At 40.7% G+C, this 15,656-nt stretch overlaps 1 long non-coding RNA gene across 1 annotated transcript; it reads left to right on the plus strand.

The window, feature by feature from the left end:
• The first annotated feature begins 260 nt into the window (after nt 1–260).
• LOC143004468 (uncharacterized) lies at nt 261–759 on the plus strand. Its single transcript, XR_012963968.1, has 3 exons — nt 261–335; nt 404–519; nt 625–759. It is a non-coding gene; the product is annotated as an uncharacterized LOC143004468 (long non-coding RNA).
• Nucleotides 760–15,656: the final 14,897 nt, after the last annotated feature.

A 15,656-nucleotide genomic window follows, 5' to 3' on the forward strand; every position in this document is an offset into this window, starting at 1 on the left:
CTTGAAATTCTCTGCTTTAGCATAAAGCCAGATCATTTTGCTGACGTCTGCCTGTTTTCTTCACATTTTCCAGGGTTGGTGGTTCGGTGACCCAGGGACCAAGCGGCGGTACATCGGTGTGATGATGCTGACGCTGACACAGAGGTAAATGCTTAGAAGTCATGACGTCTGGTGGCTAAGCTGCACAATATCTCACCATCAGCTTTGACGCGTTTTGTGTGTCTGTCATTTCACTCCAGCATTGTTGCCGAGCTAAAGCCGAGGGACCCGATGTTCCCGGACGTGGCTCACAGCATCCTGATCCACAGGGTCATGATGGGCTCTCCAGCCAACAGGTTAGCATGTTTACAGATTTGTTTAGATTGTTTACAGATTTGTTAACGTGTGCATCTCTGCCCTTTAGGCCGACAGGACCTCTGCTTCCTCATGGACTCAGACATGAGCTCAGATCTCAAACTAGACTTGGTTGAGAAGCTGTTTGCCATTAATACACAACCCAGGACGCCAGTCACCACACAGGTATGTTACGGTTAAGACGACTGTACTGAGGACATCCTTGATCTAATGTAGGGAAGGTTTCCTCATCCCTCATTCACTCATTGTATCTTTGTCTGTGTCTCAAAGGCAATGGAAGGCTTGGACATGGACATGTTGGCTCCCTACATCCCCATGGACGATGACTTCCAGCTGCGCAGCCTGATACCGGAGGAGCCCATGTCGTGTGGATCACTCACATCTTTTTAATTCTCTCCTGCTCACAGCTCCTATTCCAGCTCGCCATTCAGCGGACAAAGCAGTTGTGCAGCATCACCGGCCAGGCGCCGCCCGAGTCGATGATGCTCCCGATCCAGCCGCAATGATTGCTAAGAGGTAAAGTAGGTGTCAACAAACTTTACTGCATTTCCTGCTGCAGATCTATTTTATGTTGCTAAGTCACTGTTACTGTGTTGCAGGGTCTCGCAGATACACAAAGAAACGTCACTCAGGACCTTGGCAGCTAGAACCTACAGCGCAAAAGAAAGCTGTCTGAAATTCTTGGACAGGTGAGTCATCAACAGCCAGACATTGTTCCCACATCAGGCTTTACATCTACACATGCAGGGTTTGAGCCTCTTTGTTTGTCATAATCAGGACTGAAGTAAAAATAATATTATTATGGTTTTTGAAGAGGACATCTTTTCCCTTAATGGTAACAATTAAACTATTTAGGTCTCTCTCTCTCTCTCTCTCTCTCTCTCTCTCTCTCTCTCTCTCTCTCTCTCTCTCTCTGTGCAGTCTTACAGTAAAAACAGTAGGGGGAGATGCAGCTCTCCTCTGACTGCAGTATGAGGTTGAGAGATAATTATTGAGAGTAACTACAGAGCCACGATGCGGATAATTCTTAAACAATCTGTTCTGAGAGAACACATGCATACATAGAGATCTACTGTCAAGGCTGGCAAACTCAATGCTAACAGAGGACCACACCTTATCTTATTATCTCATATTTACATCCTACTACTTCTCATAAACGCTTTCAACTTAGGTTAAACAGTGAATGAATGTTTTTGGTCACTTGCTTTACCCTAAGAATACAAATGTACAGTTCTTGCAAATGTTTCACCCTTTGAAAGCTTGTCCAGCTTACATGGACTTGACATTTTGCTGAACAATGCACACTGTGCTATTTAGATATTCAGATATGATTAATAAGAGTCCTAACCTTTCCACAATCCTCTCTCACACTGTAGTCTCTATGAAACTGTGCCTAGTTTGAACCAAAAAATGTCTTGTTTCGTCACTGCTCATTATTTTCATTTACTTGTGGGGTTTCAAAGGTCAAAGGGCAATAAAGTTGTAAGCATCCTTATCTTACTTGTCAAACACGATAAACTTTTGGATAAATCTTGGTGCAGAGATCAATATAAGCACTCCCAGTCTTTGAATGACTCATATACGAACACAACATGTCTTACAGAGACATACTCTACTTTACTTGTACCCCAAAATGGCACCATGGCCCAGAGAAAGTTTTCCTGTTTGCTCCGAGTCCAAAGAAAGACTGGGTGCCAATTCCCTGCAACCCAAATTTTTTATCTTTCATGCCAGCTGTAATTTGTGATGATACAGCTGAACTGCCCGGCTTTGAACTCAACTTTACTCCTTGCAGGCTTTGGACATTGGCAGTGGAAAGAGAAGGGGTATCTTCAAAGAAACTGGCTACTTTCAGGACAAGAAAAAGAGGGAAGAAATCATGTTTACAGTAAGCAAGGCAGCTGGAAAGACTACAAGACAGAATAAGTGGAGAAAGCAAGGTAGAGTGTAAAGAGGGATCCTGGATACAACTTCAATAATGAAGCCTACAAAGTACAAACTATTCTGCACCCTGACTGATAACATAACATCTTGATGCATCCATTATATGTTTCTGCATCAATAATGACAATTGGACATACACATTTGTTTAACCTGAGAGGGTCGACTAAAAAAGAAAAGAAAAAAGGACATGATGTCATCGTCATTAGATTCTCTGGGTCCAATTTTGTTCATTCGCAATACCAGTTGAGCCTTTATTTTGTCATTATAAATTAAAGCAAGATAACACAAATGTCATCAGTCAAATTAGTTCATATCAACAAATATAAGACAGACAAGGAAAGAAACTAATGTAAGCTCAAGTTTCTCTAAAACTTGAAGGCTCCTCCCACAAGAAAGTCAAGCAGCCACACTGCCACAGCACTGCAGGTCAGCTGCTGATTTATATTTATGTGCTACATCACAGATAAATCAACATCTATAATATTTTCTTCGCAACACAAAGGGAATAGTGGGTTGTTGGCTGTGTTCGAGGTCCTTGAGGTCCCCTAGTTGATAGTCAGACCATGAGATGAGAGTGTAACAAATCACATCCTCCCATGTACTATCTGTATTTATTTATTTATTTTACAAAGGCTGGTGGTGGATCAAGAAGAAGAACAGAATATGAGGAGATTGAAAAACATATGGCATGAAAAGAGTTTGAATGGGTGGAGGACATCATCTTGGACGAGAGTGAGAATAAGAGAAGATGACTAGAGGATGAGGGAGGTCAACCGGAAGATCTTAGGCCGTGAATAGAGTCTGCCGGAATAGATGAGGACTGGGGGTAGAGTCAGCTGGAAATGATGGTTGTGGACAACATCATGGAGGTGAAGAAGATGGAAAAAGGATCAAAACAGATGAGCCAGTGAGGAAATGTAAAAAAAAAAAAAGAACCAGGAAAAGATGAGGGTTGGATGGTGGTGGACAACATATAGGAAGAGAGTGCAAATTGGAAAAAGAGAAGATGAAAAACCTGGAAATAAAGCAGAACAATTTAGAGTTTTACACAAAGGTAGGATTTACTGTATTGCATAGCTATTATCCTTTTACTTTAGATTGTGCAGGTGTCTTAGTCATCTTATATGTCATCGCATACACACTTCTATCAGCATGAAAACAGTGATTACTGTCTGAACAATCGCACAGGGGGTTAAAGTAACTGCCAGATGGAAATTGTAGGTTATACTTCCTCAGTATGGTTCTGTTTGAGGCAGAGTCTGACTGATAAGTTACTAAAGACTAATTACTACACACCCATCACTCACTGTAAACTGTTAAAAGCAATGAGATTTTACAGGCTAACTACGAGCTATCAGCTACTGTGGATGGATTGTAGCTTAGTGGTTATGGTTGGAAGTATTACTTGTAGTATGTATATTTTTCGATCACACTACATTGCTTGAAGGAGCATCCTTGAATGTCTTTACTCTGACAGTGGGCAGGCAGTCCAGAGGTCTATAACCAATGAATACGGAAGAGCTGCATTGCCTATGAACCAGAAATGATCAAATGATGAAAAGTTTTAGCTGTTTATGGCAGCTTTACCCAGAGGAGAGCAGGCCTCCAGTGCAGTTTAGCAGTCCTAAGCTCTGTTCATGTGGGCTGTGAAGTGTTATTTCCTGGTAAGACCTGCTTGACGCTGACCTTATGGAGGTTACGTTGTTTAAGGAGATGCTAAGTCACGTTCAGTTTATCACCACAGATAATAAAGTTTGGTTCTTTTCTGTATTGATGTCAATTTTGACTGTTCACTACGGCTGTGAAGAGCTATTTGTGGACGAGGACCACTTGATCCTCTGCTCTGCAAGCTCTCAACTGCTCTACCGCTCTACTCAACTCAACTGTTCCAGCTCATGGAGAAATATTTATTTAGGCATCAAATTTGCCATGATTCCAGCCTTGAAACTATCCAAGCAATGATCTGGCTTTAGCCTCTTTTTCCCAGATGGATGCAGAGTGTCTGTATGATTGGAGACTTCATATGTGACTACCTCTGCAACACTCTGAATCAATCTTGCTTTGGCAGTTGGAATTGATCCATAGAGACACACACATGTGCCCACCCCAAGGTCAGTGCACCCTCATATTAAATCATATGCATATTTCAACTTCATTTCAAGTTTTGGATATCACAGTCAATGTAGACAAATTCATTTAAACCTACTGCGCTTAAAATGTCTCTTCCCGCGACCAAATTCAGGCATGAGTTGACTTTGGGTAGCTGGTATAAAGGCACAAAGATGATGACATATCACCAGACAAATGCGTGTGCTCTGCCTGAAAATGTGATCATCAAAGTTTACTTAAAAACTTTTGCATTGTGTCAAAAACAACACACTGTCCTTGCCTCTTTGCTTCGCTGTAAGTCTTCCATCCATCAATCTCTGACAATCTGTCATCTTGCAACCCCATGGGTGCAATGTTGGTGGCACAAATATGATGTGCCAATTCCTTTCCATCTGCAGAGATGCCAGAGCGAAAGAATAATGTTCCAGCACAGTCGGCTCTGCTTGTTTCCATCTTGTTAATATGCCGCTGAGAGGCCCGGGTCTAGCCTGGAGACTCACTAGAGGGTTAGTTCTGGGGACTTGAACAAGATAAACGTGCCTACAGAAGGCAGGGGAGACCTTCGGAGCAACGTAAATAACCCTGAATGAAGTAGAGGACGAGTTGTTCAACTGTGCTTGCTTGGTGCACATGGAGAGAAATAGTTGAAATTGAGGGTTTCTTTCTACCAGTAGGGGGCAGAAAGCTTGCTTGGGAAAGATTGTAAACAAAAGGAGATTTGTGCATCAGCTTATCAAGGTCTCATTACTAACATGTATCCCATTCGAGCTACAAGCCAAATGTATTCAGACCTGTGGTTCAACCAAACTATCACAAACAACTTCTCTTCTGAAGATGCATCGGGTAAGCTTGGTAAGATATTTAGAACATTTATGAGCCTACACACATTATCAACAAACTCTTTTTCAAAGCATAGACAGTATAGAAAGTGAGTTGTATCGTTAATAATTGAGTCTGTCACTGTGCTGGGTAGGTGGTGTACAATCAGCCTGGGTGAGTTTGTTTTTGTTTGTTGGACCAAGATAAGGAGCTGAAAGTGGCTGAAATTTGCTTAGCGATTCAGAGCAGAGTGTTGAGTCTCAGTGGGATTGGTAGAAGTCTTTTTCAGACTTAGCAATAAATTAAACTCGCTCAGGAAATAAATGTGTGATGTAACAGGAAGCTTGTAAGACCAGCGCCCCTGTATTGTTTAAGATCAAATAACGTCTGTGTTTCTAACACCTGTGTACACTTAGGCAGTGCCAGTGGGAACAGTTTGTCCTACTAATGGTGAGTCGTTACATTATTGTCCCTACCAAAATTTTAACAAAGTCAAATGCTCTCATTTCAACTCAACATAGTAGTTTTGCCAGGTTTGAGTGTTTTCTGTGTGAAGCTATTTCGATGGAGAGTGACAAAGGCATCCGCATATGCATAATAATGGTGCTGCTGGATGGAACTAACATCACTTAGTTGATTGTAGATCAAATTGTGTCTGTACTATGCGGTCCATTTGTGTCCACTGGTCAAACATGTCATTATCAGCCAGCATCATAATTGTATATGTAGGCAAAAATGCTGTCGTAAACAAAAGGTGGGGGACATCTGGTCCTTTTTAAGTTTTGAGAGGCACACAGCCCCTTCACACCCGGTACAATGACACAATGTCTCTGTTAGGCACTGAGGGTTTTATACATCGATCTATTTGCTGATGGATGGCTAGTATTTAATTCTCCAAATGCTCTGAGATTTGTCACATCAGTTCGGCAGATTAGAACTGGCAACTGTCCAGACACACGGCTCCCACTTCTCTGATCAACAGGCTGCCACACGATGTTTTTTAATAGAGGATAAAAGTCTAAACCTTCAGGCTAACATAGTTAATCTCAATACCAGTAATGAATTTCACCACAGTATAGAGAATAATATGAGAAAAGCACAAGACTAATAACTGAACACCTCAAAACACATATTCGAGAAGAATAAAGAATGTTATGAAAGTAAATATTTCAGTTTATTTTGAATTATTCTTCACTGATTTTATGATGAAGTTTCTACCTCAGCCAGCTTTTTTACATTAGCAGAAATAAATCAGAACTGAATACAGAATCATACATTCATGAGCAGTGTGAGAATCAGTGGATATGAGAACACAAAAGCGAGTCCTTTTGGAAAATTGTATGTTCCAGTGAGAGGCTTTTAATTTAATAGCAGAATGATATGAGCTGAATGCAAAAGTAGGATATATGAATACAGAATGTGTTATGAGATATTTGTTGCTGCTGGAGCAGGAAATGAACACAGCAGGATATTGCTCATATTCCTCAGCTCCATTTTTCTAATGTATGTGTAAATTCACACCTGGAAGTCCTCAGAGTAAATTCTCAGCCTTAACCTTCACACATGTAAACACGGTGTCAAGGCAGAACAATTAGCACAAGCAGCAACATTATTTCCCTGGTCACAAGAGCTGGCATGCATTACACCATCCAATAAGGGAGACAGGAGAGAGTGAGTAACTGAGCATTGTAATTCATACTTTGCACGTAGAGCAAAAGGGGACATAAAAGCGGGGGGGAAAACTGAATGATATTATGAAATATAAACAAGGGTAATGAAACTGCATGACAGATGGCGGGGGAAAGGGATCAGGTTAAGGTAGGCAGAGCCAAATCCAGATCAAAGACCCCACTCTCAGCAGGTTAAATAACACTCACATCCATAACCCAGGACAGCTGTTAATGATGGAGAGGATTAGATTTATGGGGCAGCACACATATTTCATCAGGATTTATCCTTGTTAAATTCAAAAACCGGATTGCTCCAAAGCCATCGAGTTTAACTGCTAAATTGTGTCAATTATTATGCAACATCTTTCCAGTGGAGGTCAGCTCTGCCAGTGTTGCAGGCGTTTGGCGGGACCAGTCCTTATTACCACTGCAAATGTCCTTCAGAGTGGAAAGAATGAAAACCATCTGTTTTCATTTCAAAATGACACAAATGCTTCTCGCACATGCATAGTCAATCAAAATCAACATGCAAAAGGGATTTGTGATGTGTTTTTCTGAGGGCCGCTGTAGGATCCACACACAGACAGACATGCTGGAAGATCTAAGAGTGAGTTCCAATGCTGCTTGTTTATGCATGTTTTTTTTGTGTCAGTCAGAACAAATTTTAAATGTTAAATCTGAAAGCAAAGTAGACACATGTAAGACCTAAAATGCCAAACAGACATCATGTAATGGCAATTTAAAATGCCAAGTGTTATAAATTATATAATTAAAAATTGAAAATTGCAATTGAAAACTGAAAAGAAACATCTACAAATGTTTCATTAATGAAAATAAAAATTTTCTGAGCTTTCGTTTTGTTGTTGTTTTAGCTCTTTGTACAAGAGGATGCTGTAAGCCTGAGAATAGGGGAAGCACATACAGTAAATGCGGTTAGCCAGACAAATAGTGAAAACACTGCAGAGTGTGCACTATGTGTACAGGTTAGGAGTCCTGTTTCATTCCTGCTTTGCTGTTACTGTTCACCCTCTTGCTTTTCATCTTATATGGCACTTTTGCACTGCAGGGAAGTGTTGCAGGAGCCGTTATTAGGGAGCACAGGGACTCGAGGCCCTTTCACTCCACAGGGACTTAGACCCATTTTTCAGTTTTTTACCCCAATGCACAGTTTTTGATTCTCTGGTGGTTCAGCAGCCAAAGTGGATGTAGCTTGCAAGACCAAATGTTGATGTTGAATCAGACACAAACTTCTCCAGGCTGACATTTGCTACTTTAAACTAACCAAGCTAAACATGTTATAGCCTGAAGCAAAAAAATTCTTGCTACATTTACCCAACCTCCAAATGAGCCTTAGCCTGTGGTCCGCTGATTTCACGTTTATTATCGCATTAACAACTACTGGGTCTCACACTTTGCTCTGAAGTTCTCATAGTCTGTGTGCATATTGTGGACAGTCACAATATGCATACAAGAGAAGCAAACAGATCAGAGCTGAACAATGGAATAAGATCAAAAATTGCCAATATGTCAAAATGAGAACAATATCAGCCACACACGCACACACGCACACACACAGACATTAATAAGCTTTCTGTCTCCCTTTTCTCTCTTTCTTCCTATTTCACCCTGCTCCCTCCTCTGTCATTTTTTGGGAAGAAATGTCAAAGATGAATGTTAATGCCCAGTGACAAGTTTAAAATAGAAAAATATACTTCAGCACCACCATAATCCACAGTTCTTCTCCCTGTGCCACACACTGTTGAGGGTGAAGTATGCAGTGGCTGAACATGCAACAGGGTTTGAAAATGAGGAGGAAATTGAAAGGCTTGGACTGGGAACTCTCCACGCTGTTTTATCTTTTTTAAGTTTGCAGTCTAGCAAGAGAGATGCCTAAGTGGGGAACAGCTAAATATTAATTTCAACAATTTGATGAATGTGTTCTGATCCAAAGGCGGCAAACTACACTGTGAACACACCGTTATTAAATAGCTCCTTTGTTTCAAGCAGGTTCCTAATACGTGACTCATGATTTTTATACATGGTGTGTTGAATATACTTCAGTTTGTATGTTAAATGTGTCATTTCCCTACTAGGAAAGACACAGAGAGAGGGATTTAATGGCAAAAAATGTTTTTGTAATGTGTTTTATTCACCACTGATCCCATTTCAGAGTAACAGCACAAGAGATTTGCCTTAAATATGAATCGCATTAATGTTGTATTTTACATCACTGCACATTGGCCATAAATACTCATTAAGTAAAGCTGGTGAGAGTTGGGGGAGACTGGCAGAGTAATGAGAACAAAGGAGCCTGAGCGTTAGCCACTGTAATGAGATGATAACACGCCTAACCCTGCAGAACAAGCCGGACTGATAGAAACTGTGCAACACAAATGTTATTTATGCTTTGGAGAGGAATGGAGGGTAGAAGTTAATTGCAGATATATTGGCCTTTACATTCACACTGCACTGGCGCATGTCCTCAGCTGTGTGCTGTGGCAACGGGATATTCATTTAGCGGTGACACTCTGTCACGGCAAAATAATTGCCTCTTCTGCAAGAGATAATGTGAGATTAAATATTAATATAATTTAGCCAGATAATAAGTGCAAAAGTTTTGACAGGATGAGCTGTCCACACAAAGATATTCTTAGAAACACACGCATTGACACAACCTAAAGTAGAATTATCCCATAAGCACCACATTAAGCCACTATAAAGATAAAAAGGCTAATTTAATGTTGGGGTGAAGATCGTATTTTCATAATGGCTATTTTCTGTGTGGTAGCTTCTTTTGACTGATTAACATAAACAGTTACAGTCGACTTCAGCGTGTCAAAAGCTCATTCACATGGGACAAGAATGACCTGGATGTGTGATTTGTACTAATTGCAGAGGTCATTAGTGATCAAACGCCTTCGCCATCTGCCGCATGTGTTATTTATTCTGTAAAAATAAATAACACCACACCACATAAACCATATTTTTGAGAACAAATGGGGTCATGTGACAATGTTACATCAGTGCAAATTGACAACTCAATAATTGGGTTCAAGTGTCTTTGTTTATTCTGGGCCTTTCTTGTGGATCTGAAATTATGATGAAATCGGGCTTTAGGGGCGAAAAATGTCATCATAATAAATAAAACAATTCCATCTGGAAGTTACCTCGCAAAAAACTAAGGAATCAAAAGCCAACAACTTACCTCCCTACCGAACATAAACAGGGGGAAATGCATAACAAACCTGGCAGTCCACCCTTAATAACTTCATGAACAATAGGAAGACAGGCATAGCTAACATCAGGGAATGAGGTGTGGCCGGTTGGCAGAGGAGGGAGACAGGAGATGCCCCTGTGCACTGTTCAATCAATGTGAACATTTTTGAGGTCCTCATCTAGTAGGCTACCAGTCCTAGAAACAGTGCTAGAATTTGTAAAAAAAACAACAACAACCAAACCTGATTGAGAGTTTATTAATCAATTCCAAGGGAGCAAATCATTTGAAAAGCAACACTTTAGATCTCAAGCGAATAGCACAAGAGCCTAATCAGTACCCAAGCCCACAGATACCTGGGGTTCTGCAGCAGTGAACTTGGCTTGGTCATCCAGTCTAATGAATTGGCTATGTTCATGTGTAGGAAACCGGTGAGGGGGGAGAAACTTGACTCTACATGATGCAGAGGGAGAACGTGGCTGTCTACACCGTCCCCCCCGGGCCAAGGTGTGTTTAGCAATGAAAAAGCAAATGAAATTGGACAGCTCAAAGTGGGAGAATAGACAACTCCTTTTTATTACTCCTTTAACTTTACCACCTTTAAAGGAAAAGGAATAAAAGACAAATCTACAAACTACATTACAATAGAGTCGTACATCGTTTTCATGTGCATAATTGATCAATGAAGCATTATGATTTTGATGGCTGATAAGCTAAAAAGTTTATTCGACCTCATCTCGGGCAGAAGGAATACTTCATCATTCCGTAATCGCAGTATTATTGAATCCAAAAAAGAGAGAGAAACCTGAATTTGCATTTCTTGCTATTCTACGGAGTCTCATTTCTCAGTGACGAGCGTTATTACTGCCTGGGAACTAAATCTCTGGTTGATGGCTCCTCCATTGATATTTCCATCCTGGTGCCTTTGAAACTGCACTGTATTTAATCTATTTTTCTCAGTTATGTAATCAGCTGTAATAGGATTCTCTTATTCTATGCAGAATGTGACATTCATATCCAGAATGACTGCGAAAGTAGAATAAGGTTAAATCCGTGCATCTAAATCCCAATAGAAGAATGTCGGGCTCAAACCAAAGATTTTAAGGCATTTCTCCTCATAAATGATGCACTACTTTAGAGGCAGCTACGACCTTTTGTTGCTCTCTAACTGAAAGAGAAGCCTGTTTTATATAAGCAACGGTGAGAATTGCTCAGAACTAAAGGTGAGACACGGAATTACAAAATATGCATCCCAATCTGTTGTGAATAAAGAAGATTTACAGTTGTGTATAAGATACCTTATGTAACAGTCTTATACAACAGTATGAGAATGTGGTGTTTTGAAAAAGTAATAATGGGAGAGCTAAATGCAAATTGAGGGCATATCAAAGCGAACAAGAAAGTGTTTTTATCCGTAGTGTGAAGTCAGAGGAAGCAACTGCAGTTAACATGAAATGGATGTGGGGGTGGAAACCCTTCAGCAACACAGGCGAGAACATTATCTATTTCATTAATCCTCAAAGACGAGCACACAACTGCATTTGTGATTAGTTTTCCAATTAACCAATACTTCATTTACCTAACTTACAAGTATATATAAGCAGTAACACAGTATAGCCCGACAACTGTTATTAATATTCAAGATTGCATTACAAATGTCACTTAATTTTTTCAGAGGAACCCGATTTACAGCAAATTTGTTTCTGGGAGGCTACAAACTTAAAGGTGGACGATAGGGGGCCACGTTGGTCGTTAGTTACTGGGTATCAAGCATAGGAAGGAGATGTATGCAGCCTATCTTCCTTCTCATCATTACCAGCCACCTTTGTTGATGACAGCGACTATACTGCTGTGCCGCACTGATCAGCTGCTTGCATGCCCGTGCTGACTGCAGACCTAGTGAGAGTAGTGCCCCGGCATGTAAGAAATCAAAAGAAAGCCATGACTTGTTATCTCATTGCAGCTTTTCCCAGCTTTTGCTAAGGAGCCATATCTCCAGCTTTGAAGTCGCAGCCACAGGCAATGTCTCAAGCACTGCTGCCATCAACTGAGCGCCTCTTCATTAAATTCTTGAGCTGCTTCTAATTACAGCCAGTATCATGAGGCCTTCAGTGCTGGCCACTGGGGCAGGGAACAATGTGCATGACAGAAATGCCAAAAACCACAAGGGAGACTGGGGACACAGGCCTGCCCATATCTCACTGCCACTTCTAAGAGTTTGCTCCAGCGATTTCAGGGTTGAAATTCAACTGCAGTTTCTTTTAAGTCGTACAGACAGGGAAACACAGGAGGAATCATTCCCCTTTGATTTCTTCCCGTATTTTATAGAACAGGTAATATAGAAGGGGGTATGTACTGAACAATAGCAAAATCAGCCAAACTAAAAGCTGAAAGCTTAATTTTTGATAAGCCCTCTACTTCCCTGACAAAAGTGTTTTTGTCAACATGTGACACATTTGAATTGATCTGCCTACACAACTGGTTACACACACTCATGAAGCTAAAGTGACCAAATGTTTGGTCAGCACCTGTGCTCCATAATCTGGTAATATTGTCAGCTCAGGCCTAACACAGCTGGTCAATCGCAACAGTCAATGCTTTCCAAAGAGGCATATTTCACTCAGTGTGCACAGCAGTGCTATGGCCTGGGTGAGGGGATCAATCTGTATGATCATTCACAAGTAGATGGGTATGTTTTGTTCATATGTCACCTTGAAATGGTAACTTGACAGTTATGGTAACTTGACAGCAATGGGCATTTAGCATATCACCAATGAGAAATTAAAACACGAGTTTGCTGAAATTACATGTGTAACTTATGAACATCACTGCAGTATTTTTGTCGGCTGATATTTCGACGCCAGCTCGAGCTGATATTTTCCTATACCTCTGCAGCACAGCAGCAAGGGATTGTGGGGTGGATTTCATCTGCGTCTTTCATCCTGGAACTCTCAGTTCCCTCGTCACATACTCTCCTAGCTGCTCTATTTATAACTTGTAACCATAACAACCGCTCTTTTCTCTAAAACTAAAATAATTCCTGTCACTAGGTGTCTTTCTGCTTCAGAAAAAAAAGTCTTAGCGCAAATGCACAAAACTTTCATCAGCATTGTCGTGGCGGACATTATATATTAATATGACAGCTGCTATTAGTAGGGATGTTACATTATAATCTTGTGGAAAGCATCTCAATGGCATAATTTCCTTTGAAGGCTCAACTTTGTTCCTAAGTTATGAATAAATTGTCTACACTGCAGGGTGGCTGGCAGGGATGAGTGGGACTTTGTGAAGAGGAGCTGGGGAATAGTTTTGTGAGAACTTTCATCTAGCTGGCAGGTGGCTTTCAAGCTCAGACAATTTGACATTTCTCCTTTAATCACATTTTTAATGATAAGCTTGAAGCAGAGAAAACACATCTGATTGATTAACAAAGAGCCACATGTGGAGGATTCAAACATTTCACTTGATGAGTGCTTTTATCAGCTTTATTTTTGTACCTCACATTCACACGCACACTAACACCTCCTACTTACACATCCTGACATGAGACAGCCAAGCAGGTCAGGTCTGAAATCACGTTGAGCTGCAGCGGATGCAGCTGTAGATCGCTGATGCTGAAACACCAAATGCTGGCTGTTCACCCACGAAGGAAGCCAGACATTTAGCTGATGAGGGGTGAAGCTATTGTTTGACATCTCGCTGTTCCCACCATCCCAGATCCTTTAGTGAAAACTAATTGCTCCCATAGGGACCAATCCCATGGTCACACCTAAACGAATCTGACCCAAGTGCATTCTGGGGTAGAGGTGAGGTTGTCTCCCTCCCTGCATATCTCACAGTCATCCTCTGCACAGATCTGAGATCAACTCAGCAACATGGGGAGGAAGTGAGGCATTTATCCCCATACTGAGGATGGAAACTAAAACATTGTTGGGAAGTAAACAAATACAGTATTATTGTTGAATGTGCTCAGACCTTGTTCATAATGTAATTTGCTGTCCCTTAAAATATGATGATGAGATGAGATAATGTGTTGTGTTCTCGTGTTCAAAATAAGGAACGTGGTGCAACTGCAGAGGAAGAATATTATCCTCACAATGAACCATCCAATCCATTTCAATGGCAGAAGAAGGTTGCACAGCTGTGGTGGTCATGAGAGAGAAATCTGTTTCCAGACTGTAATCTGCTCTGCTGGGGCTTGGAACTTCACTCACTCTGATGTTTAACCACTTGCAATAGAAGTCATTAGATTTATCCCACCTTCCCTTCTCTTAGCTCAATAGTTTGACACCGATTTACAAAAATGGAAGAATATACAGGTATTTTGTAAACTTGTGGCTTCCATATTTTTATTTAATATTCAGTTCTTTATAATCAATGTTCTACCCTTGCAAAGCGTAGAAAAACATTGGTATCTGTTACTTCTATGTGATGCACAAGATTGATATCTGGTGGAAATACCCCTAATGACAGAGAATTAATTATCCTGACTACGGATACTGAAGGTAACAGTCGGTACAGTTGATAACTTTTGTGTTGCCAGGTTGGTCACGTTTTCATTAATATTTTGTCAACATTGGGTAGGTTCTTTTAAATGATGGTGACCACCACATTATCACAATTTCGATGATCATTAATCAAACGCTAATGATGTCATGACCCATCTGTGACCTCCTTAAGAACACCATTAACCAGCTACATTGTAGAAGTTGGAACAGACTTTATGTATTAGGTTATCTTCAAAATGTGAGCACCAAAAGGAGTGGAAGATGGATCCGTAGTTAAAACTTTGGGATGATCGATGTCCCACCAGATGCCTCTAAGTATGTTGTTAATATTGTAACAAAGAAATCATAGCAGAACTTCATGATCTGCAATCTCAGCCTTTGCAGGAGTGAAAGGTGAAGGAGACGCCACGATCAAAGACAACCAAAAGCGTCGCCCACTCAAAATGTAAATAACCAATTACGCCGCAGTCATGAATTCTGTCCCTGACCACACTTGAGAGACGAGATAAAGTCACAAAGTCACTTTAATAAAGGTGAACAAACTGCTGTGACGTTGTGTGAAGCACCGATGATAGAAACACAGCAGGTTTGGGGTTTTATTGTTAGTCATAGCAGATTTTGGTCACGTAATTGTTCATTTTGTGCACTTTGTCTACATGATGTGTTTTCTGACAGCCCTCTCTCAGATCTGTGGGTTATTTATTTACCATTTAATCTTTTAATATTTGATGCAGATGTGAGTTTTTGCATGTTTATGATTTGTTTTCTATTGTTGTGTATTTAATGGTGAGCACCACATAATCTGGTGCTCAGGGGAAACTAGCTAGATTTTGGGTAGGAAATTCATGGAATAGTTAGAAAAAGAAGAAGAAGACGAAACATTGCTGAGAATTCAAATAGAGCGGCTGAGCCCCTGCATCTCAATATTAATGTCCGAACACTTAATAATAATCTGGTGCTGAAGTATATTCCTCAACTGAAACACAACTTCATTTTGATGCACAGGCCGACAAATTGCTCTTTCCTATTCCCTCACAT

This window comes from Genypterus blacodes, unplaced genomic scaffold (assembly GCF_046128005.1).
Source record: "Genypterus blacodes isolate CSIRO-AG114 ecotype Tasmania unplaced genomic scaffold, CSIRO-AGI_Gbla_v1 ptg000067l_1, whole genome shotgun sequence".
NCBI classification, from domain to species: Eukaryota; Metazoa; Chordata; class Actinopteri; order Ophidiiformes; family Ophidiidae; genus Genypterus; species Genypterus blacodes.